This window comes from Coregonus clupeaformis, chromosome 17, assembly GCF_020615455.1.
Source record: "Coregonus clupeaformis isolate EN_2021a chromosome 17, ASM2061545v1, whole genome shotgun sequence".
Lineage (NCBI taxonomy): Eukaryota > Metazoa > Chordata > Actinopteri > Salmoniformes > Salmonidae > Coregonus > Coregonus clupeaformis.
In genome coordinates, this window is record NC_059208.1 from 33290466 (window position 1) to 33316075 (window position 25610).

At 44.4% G+C, this 25610-nt stretch overlaps 1 long non-coding RNA gene and 1 pseudogene across 1 annotated transcript; both read right to left on the reverse strand.

Annotated features, from left to right (window-relative positions):
* Positions 1–400: 400 nt before the first annotated feature.
* LOC121585531 lies at positions 401–1211 on the reverse strand (annotated as a pseudogene).
* A 156-nt stretch (positions 1212–1367) lies between these two features.
* LOC121585532 lies at positions 1368–24543 on the reverse strand. Its single transcript, XR_006003860.2, has 3 exons — positions 24297–24543; positions 22785–22941; positions 1368–1939 (listed from the first exon to the last, which is right to left on the reverse strand). It is a non-coding gene; the product is annotated as an uncharacterized LOC121585532 (long non-coding RNA).
* Positions 24544–25610: the final 1067 nt, after the last annotated feature.

A 25610-nucleotide genomic window follows, 5' to 3' on the forward strand; every position in this document is an offset into this window, starting at 1 on the left:
GCAATACAAAGGGAGAGTAGCTCCCCCGAGCTACACTACTCTCACAAATAACAGTCACCCACAAGGACAAGGGGGGCAGAGGGAACACTTATACACAGACTAATGAGGGGATAAGAACCAGGTGTGTGTAATTGACAAGACAAGACAAATGGAATGATGATATATGGAGCGGCAGTGGCTAGTAAGCCGGTGACGACGAACGCCGAAGCCTGCCCGAACAAGGAGGGGAGGCAGCCTCGGCGGAAGTCGTGACAGGTGGCTATTTGGATTTGTTTAACGCTTTTTTTGTTACTACATGATTCCATATGTGTTGTTTCATAGTTTTGATGTCTTCACTATTATTCTACAATATAGAAAACAGTAAAAAGAAAGAAAGAACCTTGAATGAGTAGGTGTTCTAAAACTTTTGACCGGTAGTATACATCACTGGTTGGCACTACTGCAGCTGGTACACACAGTCAGTATTGGGGTACTGAGGTAGGTTGAGCTGGTGCTTCTTATCCATGGCAAGAGGCACAAAACGTCCCCCCAGATAGCGGTAGCGTCAATATGGAAGTGTGTTGTTGACTTCTTAGGGGCAGTCAGGGACATGAGCATGTCTGGCTGGAGTCCATCTGTGCTGCCCTGCTCCACATCCCAACCTGAAGAAGACATACATTATGTGAGGATATCACTATCACAAATAGAAACATTTTGGGCCAGCTAATAGACTTAAGGCACACTGTATTGAACCTATGGATTCAACAAATAACATTCCTTATGATTTCTGAACAAAATACTGCCCAAAATGTTGTTTTTATCAAGCCAAGGACAGTACCTTTTGCGATTGAGATATAGCATAGACTGGATCTTTTTACTCAACTAGCTTATCAGTGAAAAACACCAATATCTGCCCTCTAGATTTTAGTTTGAAGTGAGTTAGGTGCCCACCCACCTGAGGGGATGTCGGTACTAACTATGGGTCTTCTTCAGCACGTCCAGGATGGAGTCAAAATGCTCCCGAACTGCACCCTTGAAGCTAAAGCCAAAGATGGCGTCTATCACCAGGTTGTAAGCCTCGTCAATCACCATTGCCTAAGAGAAGCATCTCTGTCACTGTCAGCATTAACACAACCTGCACAGCATCACATATACACACACTCCGAGATAACTACATCAACAACCGGGGCGGCAGGTAGCTTAGTGGGTAAGAGCGTTGTGCCAGTAACCGAAAGGTCGCTGGTTCTAATCCCCGAGCTGACTAGGTGAAAAATCTGTCTGTGCCCTTAAGCAAGGCACTTAACCCTAATTGCTCCTGTAAGTCGCTCTGGATAAGAGCGTCTGCTAAATGACTAAAATGTAAAATGTAAAATGTAAACAACCTTGCATACAACAACACTGGCACTCACAGATAAACTCATGTGAGGTAGCCCAGGAGTCAGGACACACACCTAACAACCAAATAGACTGCTGTGAGATTAACACAGGAGCCATGGCCCAGTACTACCTCAGGCATCTCAGTCAAGAAAGGGATGTCTATCTTCTCACACTGGGTGGTCAGGCCCTGGAACAATGGTTTATTTGGCCTCTTTGGGTACAGAATAGTAGGTACAAAGCATAGTCAGTATACACTCAGAACCACAGACTGTAGGTATGTTACTTAGTAATAAATACTAATTGGCCTATTTGACAGTCACTATTACAGAAAAAGCACAACACAGCATTGATTCCAAAAGCAATAGATGCCTTTAAGAAGAATTGGTTCATTATAACATGAACCAATTCTCTAATCTCTACTGCATGCCTTGATTTTCAGAAACATATTGGATGAGAAGGATGAGACACTCACAAAGAATTTGAGATGTCTGGCACAGACCAGGCCATCTCCTCCATTGTTACTTGGGCCACAAATCACAAGCAACGAGGGTCTGGCTTTGACCTGAGAGCTGGTGGGGCAGGCCTGGAACAGAAGAAAGGCAACAGGTGAATAAAAAGGTTGCCAGAAAGCCACACTTAAAACACGTCAAGCCTAAAACCATTTAAACCAGCCTAAAGTAATAATAATAATAATAATATGCCATTTAGCAGACGCTTTTATCCAAAGCGACTTACAGTCATGCGTGCATACATTTTTGTGTATGGGTGGTCCCGGGGATTGAACCCACTACCCTGGCGTTACAAGCGCCGTGCTCTACCAGCTAGGGTAGGGCCCTCATGACTTCAAACTGTGACATTTCACCATTACACCATGCAGAGTCTAGACTAAATTAATAGGCTGAGAAAGGCTGGACTGATGGCTCGTAGGCCTTTTGTAAGGCAGGTCCTCACCAGACATCACCGGCAACAATGTCGCCTATGGGCACAAACCCTCCGTCGCTGGACCAGACAGGACTGGCAAAAAGTGCTCTTCACTGACGAGTCGCGGTTTTGTCTCACCAGGGGTGATGGTCGGATTCGCGTTTATCGTCAAAGGAATAAGCGTTCCACCAAGGCCTGTACTCTGGAGCGGGATCGATTTGGAGGTGGAGGGTCCGTCATGGTCTGGGGCGGTGTGTCACAGCATCATCGGACTGAGCTTGTTGTCATTGCAGGCAATCTCAACGCTGTGCGTTACAGGGAAGACATCCTCCTCCCTCATGTGGTACCCTTCCTGCAGGCTCATCCTGACATGACCCTCCAGCATGACAATGCCACCAGCAATACTGCTCGTTCTGTGCGTGATTTCCTGCAAGACAGGAATGTCAGTGTTCTGCCATGGCCAGCGAAGAGCCCGGATCTCAATCCCATTGAGCACGTCTGGGACCTGTTGGATCAGAGGGTGAGAGCTAGGGCCATTCCCCCCAGAAATGTCCGGGAACTTGAAGGTGCCTTGGTGGAAGAGTTTGGTAACATCTCACAGCAAGAACTGGCAAATCTGGTGCAGTCCATGAGGAGGAGATGCACTGCAGTACTTAATGCAGCTGGTGGCCACACCAGACACTGACTGTTACTTTTGATTTTGACCCCCCTTTGTTCAGAGACACATTATTCAATTTCTGTTAGTCACATGTCTGTGGAACTTGTTCAGTTTATGTCTCAGTTGTTGAATCTTGTTATGTTCATACAGATATTTACACATGTTAAGTTTGCTGAAAGTAAACGCTTTTGACAGTGAGAGGACGTTTCTTTTTTTTGCTGAGTTTATATACACACACACAAAAAAAAAATTATATATATATATATATATAGATATATATATATATATACAGTTGAAGTCGGAAGTTTACATACACCTTAGCCAAATACATTTAAACTCAGTTTTTCACAATTCCTGAAATGTAATCCTAGTAAAAATTCCCTGTCTTAGGTCAGTTAGGATCACCACTTTATTTTAAGAATGTGAAATGTCAGAATAATAGTAGAGAGAATTATTTATTTCAGCTTTTATTTCTTTCATCACATTCCCAGTGGGTCAGAAGTTTACAAACACTCAATTAGTATTTGGTAGCATTGCCTTTAAATTGTTTAACTTGGGTCAAACGTTTTGGGTAGCCTTCCACAAGCTTCCCACAATAAGGTGGGTGAATTTTGGCCCATTCCTCCTGACAGAGCTGGTGTAACTGAGTCAGGTTTGTAGGCCTCCTTCCTCGCACACGCTTTTTCAGTTCTGCCCAGAAATGTTCTATAGAATTGAGGTCAGGGCTTTGTGATGGCCACTCCAATACCTTGAATTTGTTGTCCTTAAGACATTTTGCCACAACTTTGGAAGTATGCTTGGGGTCATTGGCCATTTGGAAGACCCATTTGCGACCAAGCTTTAACTTCCTGACTGATGTCTTGAGATGTTGCTTCAATATATCCACAGAGTTTTCCTTCCTCATGATGCCATCTATTTTGTGAAGTGCACCAGTCCCTCCTGCAGCAAAGCACCCCCACAGCATGATGCTGCCACCCCGGTGCTTCAAGGTTGGGATGGTGTTCTTCAGCTTGCAAGCATCCCCCTTTTTCCTCCAAACATAACGATGGTCATTATGGCCAAACAGTTCTATTTTTGTTTCATCAGACCAGAGGACATTTCTCCAAAAAGTATGATCTTAGTCCCCATGTGCAGTTGCAAACCGTAGTCTGGCTTTTTTTATGGCGGTTTTGGAGCAGTGGCTTCTTCCTTGTTGAGCGGCCTTTAAGGTTATGTCGATATAGGACTCGTTTTACTGTGGATATAGATACTTTTGTACCTGTTTCCTCCAGCATCTTCACAAGGTCCTTTGCTGTTGTTCTGGGATTGATTTGCACTTTTCGCACCAAAGTACGTTCATCTCTAGGAGACAGAGCGCGTCTCTTTCCTGAGCGGTATGACGGCTGCGTGGTCCCATGATGATTATACTTGCGTACTACTGTTTGAACAGATGAACGTGGTACCTTCAGGCGTTTGGAAATTGCTCCCAAGGATGAACCAGACTTGTAGAGGTCTACAATATTTTTTCTGAGGTCTTGGCTGATTTCCTTTGATTTTCCCATGATGTCAAGCAAAGAGGCACTGACTTTGAAGGTAGGCCTTGAAATACATCCACAGGTACACCTCCAATTGACTCAAATGATGTCAATTAGCCTATCAGAAGCTTCTAAAGCCATGACATCATTTTCTGGAATTTTCCAAGCTGTTTAAAGGCACAGTCAACTTAGTGTATGTAAACTTCTGACCCACTGGAATTGTGATACAGTGAATTATAAGTGAAATAATCTGTCTGTAAACAATTGTTGGAAAAATTACTTGTGTAATGCACAAAGTAGATGTCCTAACCGACTTGCAAAAACAATAGTTTGTTAAAAAGAAATTTGTAGAGTGGTTGAAAAACTAGTTTTAATGACTGCAACCTAAGTGTACAGTGAGGGAAAAAAGTATTTGATCCCCTGCTGATTTTGTACGTTTGCCCACTGACAAGTACATGATCAGTCTATAATTTTAATGGTAGGTTTATTTGAACAGTGAGAGACAGAATAACAACAACAAAATCCAGAAAAACGCATGTCAAAAATGTTATAAATTGATTTGCATTTTAATGAGGGAAATAAGTATTTGACCCCCTTTCAATCAGAAAGTATAAAAGACACCTGTCCACAGAAGCAATCAATCAATCAGATTCCAAACTCTCCACCATGGCCAAGACCAAAGAGCTCTCCAAGGATGTCAAGGACAAGATTGTAGACCTACACAAGACTGGAATGGGCTACAAGACCATCGCCAAGCAGCTTGGTGAGAAGGTGACAACAGTTGGTGCGATTATTCGCAAATGGAAGAAACACAAAAGAACTGTCAATCTCCCTCTGCCTGGGGCTCCATGCAAGATCTCACCTCGTGGAGTTGCAATGATCATGAGAACGGTGAGGAATCAGCCCAGAACTACACGGGAGAATCTTGTCAATGATCTCAAGGCAGCTGGGACCATAGTCACCAAGAAAACAAGTGGTAACACACTACGCCGTGAAGGACTGAAATCCTGCAGTGCCCGCAAGGTCCACCTGCTCAAGAAAGCACATATACAGGCCTGTCTGAAGTTTGCCAATGAACATCTGTATGATTCAGAGGAGAACTGGGTGTTGTGTTGTGGTCAGATGAGACCAAAATCGAGCTATTTGGCATCAACTCAACTCGCCATGTTTGGAGGAGGAGGAATGCTGCCTATGACCCCAAGAACACCATCCTCACCGTCAAACATGGAGGTGGAAACATTATGCTTTGGGGGTGTTTTTCTGCTAAGGGGACAGGACAACTTCACTGCATCAAAGGGACGATGGACGGGGCCATGTACTGTCAAATCTTGGGTGAGAACCTCCTTCCCTCAGCCAGGGCATTGAAAATGGGTCGTGGATGGGTATTCCAGCATGACAATGACCCAAAACACACGGCCAAGGCAACAAAGGAGTGGCTCAAGAAGAAGCACATTAAGGTCCTGGAGTGGCCTAGCCAGTCTCCAGACCTTAATCCCATAGAAAATCTGTGGAGGGAGCTGAAGGTTCGAGTTGCCAAAAGTCAGCCTCGAAACCTTAATGACTTGGAGAAGATCTGCAAAGAGGAGTGGGACAAAATCCCTCCTGAGATGTGTGCAAACCTGGTGGCCAACTACAAGAAACGTCTGACCTCTGTGATTGCCAACAAAGGTTTTGCCACCAATTACTAAGTCATGTTTTGCAGAGGGGTCAAATACTTATTTCCCTCATTAAAATGCAAATCAATTTATAACATTTTTGACATGCGTTCTTCTGGATTTTTTTGTTGTTATTCTGTATCTCAAAATTCAAATAAACCTACCATTAAAATTATAGACTGATCATGTCTTTGTCAGTGGGCAAATGTACAAAATCAGCAGGGGATCAAATACTTTTTTCCCTCACTGTATGTAAACTTCCGACTTAAACTGTATGTATGTATGTATGTATGTATGTATGTATGTATGTATGTATGTATATATATATATACATACATACATACATACATACATACATACATACATACATACATACATACTGTGATGTCACGAGAGGCTGTGTCCTGGAGGGACGTTACATCCCCCTGAGATGGCTGCAAACCCAGACAGCTATGGCTCCATCTGCTGGTATGGTCGGGAACTCCAACCCTCTATGGCCAATCTTCCCACGCAGCTGAAACAAATGAGGAGCTGATGAGCTGAAGGTTTGGGGAAGGGAAGAGACACAGTCTCCAACCTGGGCTCTCTGGAGGACAAGAGTGCTGCACGTCCACTTCCATGAGGAATATAAGGATTTGGAGATACTTACCTTTGGGAAATACTCACCTTTGGATATATGCACCTGTGGAAATACGTGAGAGACATTTGGAAGGACTTTTTGCTGGGTTGGCCACTAGCTGCAACGTGGAATACAGTAAGACTGGGGAAAAGTTATTTGAGCGAGGGAGAGTTATGATTTTGGATGTGGAAGAGACATCCCTGAACTGTTAACCCTTAAAGAGCCACCAGAGAACAGAATTGTGTTATACTTTCGTTAGTTTCCCAAGACCTTTAATAAAATCCTTGTTTTGGTTGAACCTGGTCTCCTTGCACTACTTGAGCAATCCCGCTGAAAGCTGTGTAGCCTCTCGTGACATCACAGATGGTGGAGAATACAGGCACGCTCAAGCGTTAATAGTGCATGTCAGAGGAGGATACCGAAGGTTTGATCACCCAGTTTTCCAAGTTGGCCGTAGGCTCCCCGCCCGACTGAAATGGAGGACATATTGAAAGCCCTTGTTGCTGGCCAGCAAGCCCAGATGCAAGCAAACGTGGCTCTCTTGGAGGAGCAAAAGAAAGCCAACCTTCTGAAGGCAGAGGAATTGCAGTTGCAGAGACAGAGGGTGGTCCAAAATACCCGCCCAATAAAGGCAAGTGACTTTATATCTAAGATGGGAGCTACCGATGACATTGAGGCATACCTGCATGCATTTGAGGCCACGGCCACTAGGGAAGCCTGGCCCAAGCAACAGTGGGTTGGTCTGTTAGCCCCCCTTCCTAACCGGGGGAAGCGCTGAATGCTGTCCGGGACCTGGGCCCTGACCAGGTTACTGACTATGATGCCCTGAAGTCTGAGATCCTCAGCAGATATGGACTCACAAGGTTTGGTATGGCCCAGCGCTTTCACAGTTGGACCTTCCAACCAGACCAACCTCCTCGGGCGCAGATGCATGAACTTGTCCGAATCGCAAGGAAATGGCTGGATCCGCAGAGGAATACAGCAGCGGCGGTGGTGGAGGCCGTTGTGGTGGATCGTTACCTACGCGCCCTGCCTTATGAGGCAAAACGGTTCATCAGTCAACAGGCCTTGACCACGGCTGATCTGACCGTGGAAGCTGTGGAAAAGTACCAGGCCACAGCGGAGATGCTGAATGCTTCCCGAAAAGACCCCAGGAGTGCGGCCCCACCACAAATGGGAAGAACCCGTCCAAAGGACCCCAAGGTCTCGAACCCAGCCACGTCAGGACTTATCCCGGCTCCAGGGGGAGCCAGAAACCAGGCGGGTCCAAGAAGAGTACACCAGGAGGGGGAAACTTCGACAGTGTTACCGGTGTGGGGAGATGGGACATATCTCCTGGCAGTGTGGGAAACCAGCCGATGAACCTATGCCCACTGCGGAGTCCTTCAGCTCAGCACCCACACACCGTTTTGCCTCGCTCTTGGGAGTCGTAGATGGCGGCCCAGATCGACCCCCCACCTGCCCGGTAACTGTGAATCACCATGATGTGGAGGCCTTACTGGATTCTGGTAGCCGGGCCACCCTGGTGCGTAAGGATTTGGTGGGCCCAACGTGTCTGACCCCCGGGGAAAGTCCTCCCAGTTTCCTGTGTCCATGGGGACACCAGAGAATACCCCATTACTGAACTTACAATGACCAGCACACGGGGAACCATACACACGACGGCGGGGGTGGTTGATTCCCTCCCCGTCCCTGTCCTAATTGGACGAGACTGCCCAGCCTTTTACCCACTCTGGAGAGAGTCTCAGGAGGATAACCCGAGTACCTCGGAAACGGAGAGGCAAGACTCATCCTGGGAAGGCTCCGGTGCAATCCTCCGAGTTGCTCACTCCCGCCCGGGCTCTGATAGGGATGGCAGGTGCCCAGACCGACACAGAGACGGAGCTACAGAATCTGGACAAAGAACTGTCTGGTCTGAAGGGGACCGCTGAGAGGTATCGTTTGTTAAAGCAACAGTTAGACATGAAGACAGAAGAGTTAGATATCCTCCAGGCTAAACTCCAACAGAGCTCCTTCCCTAAGCAACAGGAGGAGCTGGAGAGGCTGCGCAGGACCATCGAGGAGTGTGAGGAGACCCTGCGCAGTAGTAAGGAGGTCCAGAAGAAGGCAGAGGAGAAGTACAAGGTGTTGGAGAACAAGATGAAGAATGCGGAGGCAGAGAGAGAGAAGGAACTGAAAGCTGCTCAACAGAAGCTAAACTCTGCTAAAACCAAGGCTGATGCGTTCAGTAAGAAACTCAAGGAGAGACAACAGGAGGCTGAGTCCCTGGTCCTAGAGTTGGAGGAGTTGAAGAGAGAGCAGTCTGGCAAGCACCACGGCAATGCGGACGCCCTCTCCCGGCGTGATGCCTTCTTCGCTGCCTTTACCCCGACGAGGACGTCGGTCCCGAGGGAGGGGATGTGTGATGTCACGAGAGGCTGTGTCCTGGAGGGACGTTACATCCCCCTGAGATGGCTGCAAACCCAGACAGCTATGGCTCCATCTGCTGGTATGGTGGAACTCCAACCCTCTATGGCCAATCTTCCCACGCAGCTGAAACAAATGAGGAGCTGATGAGCTGAAGGTTTGGGGAAGGGAAGAGACACAGTCTCCAACCTGGGCTCTCTGGAGGACAAGAGTGCTGCACGTCCACTTCCATGAGGAATATAAGGATTTGGAGATACTTACCTTTGGGAAATACTCACCTTTGGATATATGCACCTGTGGAAATACGTGAGAGACATTTGGAAGGACTTTTTTGCTGGGTTGGCCACTAGCTGCAACGTGGAATACAGTAAGACTGGGGAAAAGTTATTTGAGCGAGGGAGAGTTATGATTTTGGATGTGGAAGAGACATCCCTGAACTGTTAACCCTTAAAGAGCCACCAGAGAACAGAATTGTGTTATACTTTCGTTAGTTTCCCAAGACCTTTAATAAAATCCTTGTTTTGGTTGAACCTGGTCTCCTTGCACTACTTGAGCAATCCCGCTGAAAGCTGTGTAGCCTCTCGTGACATCACAATACATACATACAGTGGGGGAAAAAAGTATTTAGTCAGCCACCAATTGTGCAAGTTCTCCCACTTAAAAAGATGAGAGAGGCCTGTAATTTTCATCATAGGTACACGTCAACTATGACAGACAAAATGAGAATTTTCTTTCCAGAAAATCACATTGTAGGATTTTTAATGAATTTATTTGCAAATTATGGTGGAAAATAAGTATTTGGTCAATAACAAAAGTTTCTCAATACTTTGTTATATACCCTTTGTTGGCAATGACACAGGTCAAACGTTTTCTGTAAGTCTTCACAAGGTTTTCACACACTGTTGCTGGTATTTTGGCCCATTCCTCCATGCAGATCTCCTCTAGAGCAGTGATGTTTTGGGGCTGTCGCTGGGCAACACGGACTTTCAACTCTCTCCAAAGATTTTCTATGGGGGTTGAGATCTGGAGACTGGCTAGGCCACTCCAGGACCTTGAAATGCTTCTTACGAAGCCACTCCTTCGTTGCCCGGGCGGTGTGTTTGGGATCACTGTCATACTGAAAGACCCAGCCACGTTTCATCTTCAATGCCCTTGCTGATTGAAGGAGGTTTTCACTCAAAATCTCACGATACATGGCCCCATTCATTCTTTCCTTTACACGGATCAGTCGTCCTGGTCCCTTTGCAGAAAAACAGCCCCAAAGCATGATGTTTCCACCCCCATGCTTCACAGTAGGTATGGTGTTCTTTGGATGCAACTCAGCATTCTTTGTCCTCCAAACACGACGAGTTGAGTTTTTACCAAAAAGTTATATTTTGGTTTCATCTGACCATATGACATTCTCCCAATCCTCTTCTGGATCATCCAAATGCACTCTAGCAAACTTCAGACGGGCCTGGACATGTACTGGCTTAAGCAGGGGGACACGTCTGGCACTGTAGGATTTGAGTCACTGGCGGCGTAGTGTGTTACTGATGGTAGGCTTTGTTACTTTGGTCCCAGCTCTCTGCAGGTCATTCACAAGGTCCCCCCGTGTGGTTCTGGGATTTTTGCTCACCGTTCTTGTGATCATTTTGACCCCACGGGGTGAGATCTTGCGTGGAGCCCCAGATCGAGGGAGATTATCAGTGATCTTGTATGTCTTCCATTTCCTAATAATTGCTCCCACAGTTGATTTCTTCAAACCAAGCTACTTACCTATTGCAGATTCAGTCTTCCCAGCCTGGTGCAGGTCTACAATTTTGTTTCTGGTGTCCTTTGACAGCTCTTTGGTCTTGGCCATAGTGGAGTTTGGAGTGTGACTGTTTGAGGTTGTGGACAGGTGTCTTTTATACTGATAACAAGTTCAAACAGGTGCCATTAATACAGGTAACGAGTGGAGGACAGAGGAGCCTCTTAAAGAAGAAGTTACAGGTCTACCTCCCGAGTGGCGCAGTGGTCTAAGGCACTGCATCGCAGTGCTAGCTGTGCCACTAGAGATCCTGGTTCGAATCCAGGCTCTGTCATAGCCGGCCGCGACCGGGAGACCCATGGGGCGGCGCACAATAGGCCCAGCATCGTCCAGGGTAGGGGAGGGAATGGCCGGCAGGGATGTAGCTCAGTTGGTAGAGCATGGCGTTTGCAACGCCAGGGTTGTGGGTTCGATTCCCACGGGGTATGAAAAACAAAAACAAAAATAATGTATTCACTAACTGTAAGTCGCTCTGGATAAGAGCGTCTGCTAAATGACTAAAATGTAAATGTCTGTGAGAGCCAGAAATCTTGCTTGTTTGTAGGTGACCAAATACTTATTTTCCACCATAATTTGCAAATAAATGTATTAAAAATCCTACAATGTGATTTTCAGGATTTTTTTTTCTCAATTTGTCTGTCATAGTTGACGTGATGAAAATTACAGGCCTCTCATCTTTTTAAGTGGGAGAACTTGCACAATTGGTGGCTGACTAAATACTTTTTTTCCCCACTGTACATACATACACGCACACATATACACACACAACTTATTCGAATGTCACTCAACAACCGTAGGATGACATCAACTGACCTACAAAAAGAATGGCAAACGGCAGCTGGGGTGAAGTGCACGGCGAGGACGGTTCGAAACAGGCTACTAGGGGCAGGGCTGAAGTCGTGCAAAGCTAGAAAAAAGCCCTTCATCAATGAGAAGCAAAGAAGAGCCAGGCTGAGGTTTGCAAAAGACCATCAGGATTGGACCGTAGAGGACTGGAGTAAGGTCATCTTCTCTGATGAGTCCAATTTTCAGCTTTGCCCAACACCTGGTCGTCTAATGGTTAGACGGAGACCTGGAGAGCCACAGTGTCTTGCACCCACTGTGAAATTTGGTGGAGGATCGGTGATGATCTGGGGGTGCTTCAGCAAGGCTGGAATTGGCCAGATTTGTCTTTGTGAAGGACGCATGAATCAAGCCACGTACAAGGTTGTCCTGGAAGAAAACTTGCTTCCTTTTGCTCTGACATTGTTCCCCAACTCTGAGAATTGGTTTTTCCAGCAGGACAATGCGCCATGCCACACAGCCAGGTCAATCAAGGTGTCGATGGAGGACCACCAGATCAAGACCCTGTCATGGCCAGCCCAATCTCTAGACCTAAACCCCATTGAAAACTTCTGGAATGTGATCAAGAGGAAGATGGATGGTCACAAGCCATCAAACAAAGCCAAGCTGTTTGAATTTTTGCGCCAGGAGTTGCATAAAGTCACCCAACATCAATGTGAAAGACTGGTGGAGAGCATGCCAAGACGCATGAAAGCTGTGATTGAAAATCAGGGTTATTCCACCAAATATTGATTTCTGAACTCTTCCTAAGTTAAAACATTAGTATTGTGTTGTTTAAAAATGAACATGAACTTATTTTCTTTGCATTATTCGAGGTCTGACAACACTGCATATTTTTTGTTATTTTGACCAGTTGTCATTTTCTGCAAATAAATGCTCTAAATGACAATATTGTTATTTGGAAATTGGGAGAAATAAATGTTATTTTTACCCAAACACATATAGTAAAATAGTAAACCAGAGAAACTGATAATTTTGCAGTCGTCTCTAAATTTTTTCCGCAGCTGTATATATATGGTATGTTTATTTGAACAGTGAGAGACAGAATAACAACAACAAAATCCAGAAAAACGCATGTCAAAAAACGATATAAATTGATTTGCATTTTAAATGAGGGAAATAAGTATTTGACCCCGTCTCAATCAGAAAGATTTCTGGCTCCCAGGTGTCTTTTATACAGGTAACGAGCTGAGATTAGGAGCACACTCTTAAAGGGAGTTCTCCTAATCTCAGTTTGTTACCTGTATAAAAGACCTGTCCACAGAAGCAATCAATCAATCAGATTCCAAACTCTCCACCATGGCCAAGACCAAAGAGCTCTCCAAGGATGTCAGGGACAAGATTGTAGACCTACACAAGGCTGGAATGGGCTACAAGACCATCGCCAAGCAGCTTGGTGAGAAGGTGACAACAGTTGGTGCGATTATTCGCAAATGGAAGAAACACAAAATAACTGTCAATCTCCCTCGGCCTGGGGCTCCATGCAAGATCTCACCTCATGGAGTTGCAATGATCATGAGAACGGTGAGGAACCAGCCCAGAACTACACGGGAGGATCTTGTCAATGATCTCAAGGCAGCTGGGACCACAGTCACCAAGAAAACTATTGGTAACACACTATGCCGTGAAGGACTTAAATCCTGTAGTGCCCGCAAGGTCCCCCTGCTCAAGAAAGCACATATACAGGGCTGTCTGAAGTTTGCCAATGAAGATCTGAATGATTCAGAGGAGAACTGGGTGAAAGTGTTGTGGTCAGATGAGACCAAAATCAAGCTCTTTGGCATCAACTCAACTCGCCGTGTTTGGAGGAGGAGGAATGCTGCCTATGACCCCAAGAACACCATCCCCACCGTCAAACATGGAGGTGGAAACATTATGCTTTACATTTACATTTTAGTCATTTAGCAGACGCTCTTATCCAGAGCGACTTACAGGAGCAATTAGGGTTAAGTGCCTTGCTCAAGGGCGAATTTACGTCATTTAGCAGACGCTCTTATCCAGAGCGACTCACAAATTGGTGCATTCACCCTATAGCCAGTGGGATAACCACTTTACAAAATTTTTTTTTGGGGGGAGGGGGGTAGAAGGATTACTTTATCCTATCCCAGGTATATGCTTTGGGGGTGTTTTTCTGCTAAGGGGACAGGACAACTTCACCGCATCAAAGGGACGATGGACGGGGCCATGTACTGTCAAATCTTGGGTGAGAACCTCCTTCCCTCAGCCAGGGCATTGAAAATGGGTTGTGGATGGGTATCCAGCATGACAATGACCCAAAACACACGGCCAAGGCAACAAAGGAGTGGATCAAGAAGAAGCACATTAAGGTCCTGGAGTGGCCTAGCCAGTCTCCAGACCTTAATCCCATAGAAAATCTGTGGAGGGAGCTGAAGGTTTGAGTTGCTAAACGTCAGCCTCGAAACCTTAATGACTTGGAGAAGATCTGCAAAGAGGAGTGGGACAAAATCCCTCCTGAGATGTGTGCAAACCTGGTGGCCAACTACAAGAAACGTCTGACCTCTGTGATTGCCAACAAGGGTTTTGCCACCAAGTACTAAGTCATGTTTTGCAGAGGGGTCAAATACTTATTTCCCTCATTAAAATGCAAATCAATTCATAACATTTTTGACATGCGTTTTTCTGGATTTTTTTGTTATTCTGTCTCTCACTGTTCAAATAAAGCTACCATTAAAATTATAGACTGATCATGTCTTTGTCAGTGGGCAAACGTACAAAATCAGCAGGGGATCAAATACTTTTTTCCCCTCACTGTGTGTATATATATATATATATACACACACACATACATACACAGTTGAAGTTGGAAGTTTACATACACTTAGGTTGGAGTCATTAAAACTCGTTTTTCAACCACTCCACAAATTTCTTGTTAACAAACTATAGTTTTAGCAAGTCGGTTAGGCCATCTACTTTGTGCATGACACAAGTAATTTTTCCAACAATTGTTTACAGACAGATTATTTCACTTATAATTCACAATTCCAGTGGGTCAGAAGTTTACGTACACTAAGTTGACTGTGCCTTTAAACAGCTTGGAAAATTCCAGAAAATGATGTCATGACTTTAGAAGATTCTGATAGGCTAATTGACATAATTTGAGTCAATTGGAGGTGTATCTGTGGATGTATTTCAAGGCCTATCTTCAAACTCAGTGCCTCTTTGCTTGAAATCATGGGAAAATCAAAAGAAATCAGCCAAGACCTCAGAAAAGAAAATGTAGACCACCACAAGTCTGGTTCATCCTTGGGAGCAATTTCCAAATGATTGAAGGTACCACGTTAATCTGTACAAACAATAGTACGCAAGCATAAACACCATAGGACCACGCAGCCGTCATACCGCTCAGGGAGGAGAGGTGTTCTGTCTCCTAGAGATGAACGTACTTTGGTGCGAAAAGTGCAAATCAATCCCAGAACAACAGCAAAGGACCTTGTGAAGATGCTGGAGGAAACAGGTACAAAAGTATCTATGTCAACAGTAAAACGAGCCCTATATCGACATAACCTGAAAGGCCGCTCAGCAAGGAAGAAGCCACTGCTCCAAAACCGCCATACAAAATCCAGACTACGGCTGCCGTTTTACAGCCCTCTAACCAATTGTACTATTATGTGTGTTTTTCCGCGTTATTTGTAATTTATTTTGTACATAATGTTTCTGCCATCGTCTCTTATAACCAAAAATTACTCACCTCGTATTGGACTAATCATTTTTCTTCAACGAGGCGGCCGCGAAGGATATCCTACAGACACCCGACAAGGCCCAAATCCCCGTCATTCGCATGAGGAAGAGACGGAGATATCGTGGACGTAGGTCGGGGTGCCTTGTAAGGATCTGACGGCGAGCGAGTAAACTGCCGCTCCCATCAATCATATTAGCCAATCTTCAATCATTGGAAAATAAATTGGATGACCTAAGATTACGGTTATCCTACCAACAGGACATTAAAAACTGTAATATCTTATGTTTCAACGAGTCGTGGCTGAACGACGACATGGATAACATACAGCTAGCGGGCTATACGCTACATAGGCAGGATAGAACGGCTGACTCCGGTAACACAAGGGGTGGCGGTCTGTGTATATTTGTAAACAACAGCTGGTGCACAAAATCAAATACTAAGGAAGTCTCGAGGTTTTGCTCGCCTGAGGTAGAGTATCTTATGATAAGCTGTAGACCACACTATTTACCAAGAGAGTTTTCATCTATATTTTTCATAGCTTTCTATTTACCACCACAAACCAATGCTGGCATTAAGATTGCACTGAATGAGCTGTATAAGGCCATAAGTCAACAGGAAAACGCTCATCCAGAGGCAGCGCTCCTAGTGGCCGGGGACTTTAATGCAGGGAAACTTAAATCCGTTCTACCTAATTTCTACCAGCATGATAAATGTGCAACCAGAGGAAATAAAACTCTAGACCACCTTTACTCCACACACAGAGACGCATACAAAGCTCTCCCTCGCCCTCCATTTGGCAAATCTGACCATAACTCTATCCTCCTGATTCCTGCTTATAAGCAAAAACTAAAGCAGGAAGCACAAGTGAATGGTTAATAAAAAAGTGGTCAGATGACGCAGATGCTAAGCTACAGGACTGTTTTGCTAGCACAGACTGGAACATGTTCTGGGATTCTCAGATAGCATTGAGGAGTACACCACATCAGTCACTGGCTTCAGTGGTCCTCTGTAGCTCAGCTGGTAGAGCACGGCGCTTGTAACGCCAAGGTAGTGGGTTCGATCCCCGGGACCACCCATACACAAAAAAAATAATAATGTATGCACGCATGACTGTAAGTCGCTTTGGATAAAAGCGTCTGCTAAATGGCATATTATTATTATTATTATTCATCAATAAGTGCATCGATGATGTTGTCCCCACAGTGACCGTACGTACATACCCCAACCAGAAGCCATGGATTACAGGAAACATCCGCACTGAGCTAAAGGGTAGAGCTGCCGCTTTCAAGGAGCGGGATTCTAACCTGGACGCTTATAAGAAATCCCGCTATGCCCTCCGACGAACCATCAAACAGGCAAAGAGTCAATACGGGACTAAGATTGAATCGTACTACACCGGCTCTGACGCTCGTCGGATGTGGCAGGGCTTGAAAACTATTACAGACTACAAAGGGAAGCACAGCCGCGAGCTTCCCAGTGACACAAGCCTACCAGACGAGGTAAACCACTTCTATGCTCGCTTCGAGGCAAGCAACACTGAAGCATGCATGAGAGCACCAGCTGTTCCAGATGACTATGTGATCACGCTCTCCGTAGCCGATGTGAGTAAGACTTTTAACAGGTCAACATTCACAAGGCCGCAGGGCCAGACGGATTACCAGGACGTGTATTCCGAGCATGTGCTGACCAACTGGCAAGTGTCTTCACTGACATTTTCAATGTCCCTGACTGAGTCTGTAATACCAACATGTTTCAAGCAGACCACCATAGTCCACTAAGATAACCTGCCTAAATGACTACCGACCCGTAGCACTGACGTCTGTAGCCATGAAGTGCTTTGAAAGGCTGGTCATGGCTCACATCAACACCATTATCCCAGAAACCCTAGACCCACTCCAATTTGCATACCGCCCCAACAGCTCCACAGATGATGCAATCTCTATTGCACTCCACACTGCCCTTTCCCACCTGGACAAGAGGAACACCTACGTGAGAATGCTATTCATTGACTACAGCTCAGCATTCAACACCATAGTGCCCTCAAAGCTCATCACTAAGCTAAGGATCCTGGGACTAAACACCACCCTCTGCAACTGGATCCTGGACTTCCTGACGGGCCGCCCCCAGGTGGTAAGGGTAGGTAACAACACATCTGCCACACTGATCCTCAACACGGGGGCCCCTCAGGGGTGCGTGCTCAGTCCCGTCCTGTACTCCCTGTTCACCCATGACTGCATGGCCAGGCACGACTCCAACACCATCATTAAGTTTGCCGACGACACAACAGTGGTAGGCCTGATCACAGACAACGATGAGACAGCCTATAGGGAGGAGGTCAGAGACCTGGCCGTGTGGTGCCAGGATAACAACCTCTCCCTCAACGTGACCAAGACAAAGGAGATGATTGTGGACTACAGGAAAAAAAAGAGGACTGAGCACGCCCCCCATTCTCATCGACGGGGCTGTAGTGGAACAGGTTGAGAGCTTCAAGTTCCTTGGTGTCCACATCACCAACGAACTATCATGGTCCAAACACACCAAGACAGTCGTGAAGAGGGCACGACAAAGCCTATTCCCCCTCAGGAGACTGAAAAGATTTGGCATGGGTCCTCAGATCCTCAAAAAATTATACAGCTGCACCATCGAGAGCATCCTGACTGGTTGCATCACCGCCTGGTATGGCAACTGCTTGGCCTCCGACCGCAAGGCACTACAGAGGGTAGTGCGTATGGCCTAGTACATCACTGGGGCCAAGCTTCCTGCCATCCAGGACCTCTATACCAGGCGGTGTCAGAGGAAGGCCCTCAAAATTGTCAAAGACTCCAGCTACCCTAGTCATAGACTGTTCTTTCTGCTACCGCACGGCAAGCGGTACCGGAGTGCCAAGTCTAGGTCCAAAAGACTTCTCAACAGCTTCTACCCCCAAGCCATAAGACTCCTGAACAGCTAATCATGGCTACCCGGACTATTTGCACTGCCCCCCACCCCATCTTTTTACGCTGCTGCTACTCTGTTAATTATTTATGCATAGTCACTTTAACTCTACCCACATGTGCATATTACTTCAACTACCTCAACTAGCCGGTGCCCCCGCACATTGACTCTGCACCGGTACCCCCCTGTATATATAGCCTCCCTACTGTTATTTTATTTTACTTCTGCTCTTTTTTTCTCAACACTTTTTTTGTTGTTTTATTTTACTTTTTTAATAAAAATAAATGCACTGTTGGTTAAGAGCTGTAAATAAACATTTCACTGTAATGTCTGCACCTGTTGTATTCGGCGCATGTGGCCAATAAAATTTAATTTGATTTGATTTGATGGGGACAAAGATCATACTTTTTGTAGAAATGTCCTCTGGTCTGATGAAACAAAAATAGAACGGTTTGGCCATAATGACCATCATTATATTTGGAGGAAAAAGGGAACGCTTGCAAGCCGAAGAACACCATCCCAACCGTGAAGCACGGGGGTGGCACCATCATGCTGTGGGGGTGCTTTGCTGCAGGAGGGACTGGTGCACTTCACAAAATAGATGGCATCATGAGGAAGGAAAATTATATGGATATATTGAAGCAACATCTCAAGACATCAGTCAGGAAATTAAAGCTTGGTCGCAAATGGGTCTTCCAAATGGACAATGACCCCAAGCAAACAAGTTTTAATGACTCCAACCTAAGTGTGTGTAAACTTCCGACTTCAACTGTATATATACACACACACACACACACACACACATCTATATATATATATATATATACACACAGCTGCGGAAAAAATTAAGAGACCACTGCAAAATTATCAGTTTCTCTGGTTTTACTATTTATAGGTATGTGTTTGGGTAAAAATAACATTTTTGTTTTATTCTATAAACTACTGACAACATTTACGGCAATACGGACTTTCAGCTCCCTCAAAAGACTTTCTATTGGGTTCAGGTCTGGAGACTGGCTAGGCCACTCCAGGACCTTGAGATGCTTCTTACGGAGCCACTCCTTAGTTGCCCTGGCTGTGTGTTTCAGGTCGTTGTCATGCTGGAAGACCCAGCCACGACCCATCTTCAATGCACTTACTGAGGGAAGGAGGTTGTTGGCCAAGATCTCGCGATACATGGCCCCATCCATCCTCCCCTCAATACGGTGCAGTCGTCCTGTCCCCTTTGCAGAAAAGCATCCCAAAGAATGATGTTTCCACCTCCATGCTTCATGGTTGGGATGGTGTTCTTGGGGTTGTACTCATCCTTCTTCTTCCTCCAAACACGGCGAGTAGAGTTTAGACCAAAAAGCTCTATTTTTGTCTCATCAGACCACATGACCTTCTCCCATTCCTCCTCTGGATCATCCAGATGGTCATTGGCAAACTTCAGACGGGCCTGGACATGCGCTGGCTTGAGCAGGGGGACCTTGCGTGCGCTGCAGGATTTTAATCCATGACGGCGTAATGTGTTACTAATGGTTTTCTTTGAGACTGTGGTCACAGCTCTCTTCAGGTCATTGACCAGGTCCTGCCGTGTAGTTCTGGGCTGATCCCTCACCTTCCTCATGATCATTGATGCCCCACGAGGTGAGGTCTTGCATGGAGCCCCAGACCGAGGGTGATTGACCGTCATCTTGAACTTCTTCCATTTTCTAATAATTGCGCCAACAGTTGTTGCCTTCTCACCAAGCTGCTTGCCTATTGTCATGTAGCCCATCCCAGCCTTGTGCAGGTCTACAATTTTATCCCTGATGTCCTTACCCAGCTTTCTGGCCTTGGCCATTGTGGAGAGGTTGGAGTCTGTTTGATTGAGTGTGTGGACAGGTGTCTTTTATACAGGTAACAAGTTCAAACAGGTGCAGTTAATACAGGTAATGAGTGGAGAACAGGAGGGCTTCTTAAAGAAAAACTAACAGGTCTGTGAGAGCCGTAATTCTTACTGGTTGGTAGGTGATCAAATACTTATGTCATGCAATAAAATGAAAATTAATTACTTAAAAATCATACAATGTGATTTTCTGGATTTTTGTTTTAGATTCCGTCTCTCACAGTTGAAGTGTACCTATGATAAAAATTACAGACCTCTACATGCTTTGTAAGTAGGAAAACCTGCAAAATCGGCAGTGTATCAAATACTTGTTCTCCCCACTGTGTGTGTATGTTATATATATATATATATATATATATATATATATATATATATATATATATATATATATATATATATATATATATATATATATATATATATATATATCTGTTCTATTCACTTTGATTTAGTTCCTATTGCAACTCAAATGACAGAATGGATGACATACTGACTGACTGAACTGAATGAAGGATGAATTAAATATTCAAATATGTTGGAATGACGAGTTGCATGCATCATGCATGCTCTGCACTTTATTTGGCTAGGAGGCAAATAGGCCTAGATTAGACTATAATGACTATGGCTGTATGCCTCCAGAAGGGCATCTTCTGAGGCTGAAGGGATCTTTCCCGAAGGCACATGGTGCTCACAAGCTCTTCAACTGGGCAACAGTGTCGTGATGGAGGGAACAGCCTATACAGAGACTACCTAAGACCACTGCAACAGAGTCATTGTAAAGTATGGGAATAAGCTTATCTCCCTTGTTCATTTCAAAGTCCATATGTTCATGAGTTATGACCCAATTCATGTACATAATGTCAAATTATTTTAAATTCATATTAACCCCTCCTACAGAATATGCTTTAGCAATATTTTGAGTGATGAAATACATTTCAAAATATTCTATAGAAAAATATTTTGCGTGGCAAAGACTCCAGTGGTCATACATTATTCATAGATTCACCAAACATCTATTATTATTCTGTTTCATTATTCCTTGTATATACTACTGGTTATGATTGCAGAAAATAGGGTAGTGCAATTCTGAATTAGTCATATTTTGATAAGGTGCATGCATGGGGATGTCCACGTCACCCAAATATATGCCCATGCTGTAGAGATACACCTAGCAGACTGAAACTTCACATAATACAGCTAGTGCTATCTAGACTTGCGCTGGCAAACAAATCCATTACATTAGCTACCTAAATGTGAAGTAAACTCAACTGAGGAGTAATAGAGAATGGAGACTTTTAACTTTAACCGGTTTCCCTGACTTCTGGGTTTTTTACACTATGTTATGCTTGTTCGTGTAGCACTCCTCACAGGCCATTTGAAGTATGTTTTTTTTGTTGGTGAGATGAAACTGCCAAAACTCTGAAAGGTATTATTGTAGGTCAGAATTGCAACACAAGATTTGTTCAAGTCAATTGCAAATTAGTATGACATAATGTATCTTATCTCACCACCACTAATGAGATGGGTGTGCTTGATGCATGCAGAGTCAGAGCTTCTCAAAGTCAGGGGGCGTGGTTGACTGTGCGCACCTCATATGGAGCCAGATAGCTGCCAAAAGGTTGAACATAGGTATCTTTGACCTTCTAGGCAGAGTTGCAAAGAAAAAGCCATATCTCAGACTGGCCATCTTGATATTTTCTTTTTATTGGCCAGTCTGAGATATGGCTTTTTCTTTGCAACTCTGCCTCGAAGGTCAGCATCCCGGAGTCACCTCTTCACTGTTGACGTTGAGACTGGTGTTTTGCGGGTACTATTTAATGAAGCTGCCAGTTCAGGACCTGTGAGGCATCTGTTTCTCAAACTAGACACTCAAATGTATTTGTCCTCTTGCTCAGTTGTGCACCGGGGCCTCCCACTCCTCTTTCTAGTCTGGTTAGAGCCAGTTTGCGCTGTTCTGTGAAGGGAGTAGTACACAGCGTTGTACGAGATCTTCAGTTTCTTGGCAATTTCTCACATGGAATAGCCTTCATTTCTCAGAACAAGAATAGACTGACGAGTTTCAGAAGAAAGTAATTTTGTTTCTGGCCATTTTGAGCCTGTAATCAAACCCACAATTGCTGATGCTCCAGATACTCAACTAGTCTCAAGAAGGCCAGTTTTATTGCTTCTTTAATCAGCACAACAGTTTTCAGCTGTGCTAACATAATTGCAAAATGGTTTTCTAATGATCAATTAGCCTTTTAAAATGATAAACTTGGATTAGCAAACACAACGTGCCATTGGAACACAGGACTGATGGTTGCTGATAATGGGCCTCTGTACGCCTATGTAGATATTCCATTAAAAATCAGCCGTTTCCAGCTACAATAGCCATTTACAACATTAACAATGTCTACACTGTATTTCTGATCAATTTTATGTTATTTTAATGGACAAAAAAATTGCTTTTCTTTCCAAAACAAGTACATTTCTAAGTGACCGCAAACTTTTGAACGGTAGTGTATATTATAACTTACCTTCTTGGCTGGACGTAAGGTATCAAGAATGATAATATTTTCATGTATTTCCATTCTTTCTGATTGGTTCCCCCAGAACCGCTGGGTTGGGCCTTCCGTAGGTGCCTTACAAAAGTGTCACGGAGGGACTTCCATCTGGTTTTGCACAATTCAACATCTGTGAAGAGTAAAATAGAATTGATTGTTAACCAATAACAAAACATTTATTTTGTCATTACAGGTACTTTTGCAGCCTGGCCTTCACCTATCGTCTTGGAATCGAGACAGTGTTGCAGCGCATTATGGAGACCTGTGAGGCCTTAGAGAGGAGGATGCTGGCGACCCATCTGCCACGACCCACTGAGGAAACCTGGAGACAAACTTCTCAAGAGTTTAATGAAAAATGGGACTTTCCCAATTGTTTGGGATCGGTTGTGGAAAACATTATGACCACCAAACTCAGGGAGCCGTTTTTTTAATTATAAAGGAACCTTCTCCGTGGTGCTACTTGCCCTTGTGGATGCCAATTACTGTTTCACAGCTATTCAAGTGGGGGATTTTGGGAGAAACAGCGATGGCGGAGTCTATGCCAACTCACCACTTGGAAAGGCAATGGCTTCAAAAACCCCGCAGGTGCCCCAAGATGCCTTTCTGCCTGGGGGTGAAGATTTGGGAAAGATACCATACACAATGGTGGGGGACGCTGCCTTCCCACTAAAGCCCTACCTGATGCCGGGCACAACATCAACTATGAGAAATAAATCTTCAACTATTGTCTCTGTCGAGCTAGAATGACAGTGGAGTAAGTATTTGGGATCCTTGCGGCCAGAAGGAGGATCCTCTACAAAAAAGGTTGATACCCTAGTGGTTGCAATGTGCATCCTCCATAACTTCCTCACAAAGCCTTGTGATGTGGCTACAGCAGAGTGGGGCAGGGATGAGGCAAGGCATGAGAGGCATAGCCATCTAGGCCAACAGAGCAGGTCAGGAGGCAGTTTCTGAAGTATTTCACCTCTGTGGCAGGCAGAATTTACTTACAGGATAGAATGGCTGTAGCTAGGCCTACTTAGATGCACTGTGTGTGAGTGTGTGTGTAGTTAAAAAAAAAAATTATACCTGATTAATGATCAACGTGGGACAGTAAGGTGAAAAATCTGTCGATGTGCCCTTGAGCAAGGCACTTAACCCTAATTGCTCCTGTAAGTCGCTCTGGATAAGAGCGTCTGCTAAATGACTAAAATGTAAATGTAAAAATGTAAGTTCAACTTTGACAACATCTTCATTTGTTTTGTGTATTCATTCTACACTTTAAAACTATTGTACAATTCCACCATTATTTCAACAATGAACAAAAAAAACATGAACATTAGACAAATTGAAATACTAGTAATTTTCCAGCTAATTTTCTCACGACTGTTGGCTTCAGAGGATTTCTGTGTTTAAAGAAGCATACAGCACACATGCCATTCACATTCAGCTAGCTAAATGAGTTCGTTTTATAGCGGGGATGAACATTGCGTTGTTATACTTTACCTGAAGTGCGCATGGTCTTTGCAATCTCTCTCCAGAACGTATCTTTTTTAGTTGCATCCTTGTAGAATTTTGAAGACAGGTCATATAACAGTGAGTACTTCTCTACTTCCACGATACATCTCTCCTCATTCATCTTTCAAGCACCCACGTTGGCATTTGTTTACAGGAAGTACGGGAAGTATGTTCGTTGTGAGAACCAATGAATTGATGGGAGGCGGGACTTCCAGACTTGATATGGCGGTTGGCAACCAGCTTTACGGTGCATTACCGCCACCAACTGGACTGGAGTGTGGACCTCAGTTAATATTTCAATCACCCCACGTGGGTATATGCTCCTAAAATCCAATGAGGAGATGGGAGAGGCAGGACTTGCAGTGCGTCAAGTGTCACAAATAGAACCAAATTCAATTTTAGCGCCTGGCTACGCAGACGCTCGTTGACGTGTCAGTGATGAGAAAGTGTATGATGTCGCTTTTGTTGTTAGAAATGAATCCACATAAGACTCATAATAATATACTACTTCTATACACTACTTCCATACTTCTCAGTGTTACGTTAGTAAAAATGGGTACAAAATAAATTATTATACTGTGATTTGTTTGTTTGCGACCCACAATGATGATATCATTATAGGTTACATGAAACTGGCTATATTTTGCGCGCGCTTGCATAATGCATTTGTTACAATGATTCCATTCTGATATCATTTTGCAATATTCCATTATGGGTTTGATGGTAATAATAATAATAATAATAATAATAATAATAATAATAATAAAAACAACAATTGAAAGCTTTTCTGAACAGCACGGTCTTGAGCTGTGCCTGAAAAGACAGAGACTGCAGCCATAAAAGTGTTTTAGCCTCTGTTTGAAGGATTATGGGGTCGTTACCAACTTGTCAATGTTTCCGAAGTGGAGGGAAAGTTGAAAGTCTAGTGTTGACCTGCTGATGCATGCAAGTTGTATTGTCTGATTACCCAAAAATTAAGTTAGTATACATTTTACTCATTCAGCTTTAGCAGACTAGTATGGTTACTAGTCCACTTTTCGAATGGCACATTTTCTTCCACGAACACAACGCCAGGGGGCACTCTTGCTACTTATATCAGTGTACAGTACACAGTCACTTATAGTCCAGCGGATAGGTGAAAAATTGTTCCGTTTTAGGATACAAATATCAAACTTGGTACACTAATACTATATACCTTAAGGAACATTTTAAAGATTGGAGGCAGTCTGGGAAGCCTACCAGTCAATACAGATTTCCTGTTAGAAGAAAAATAGGGTAAAATCATTCCAAACAATATAAAAA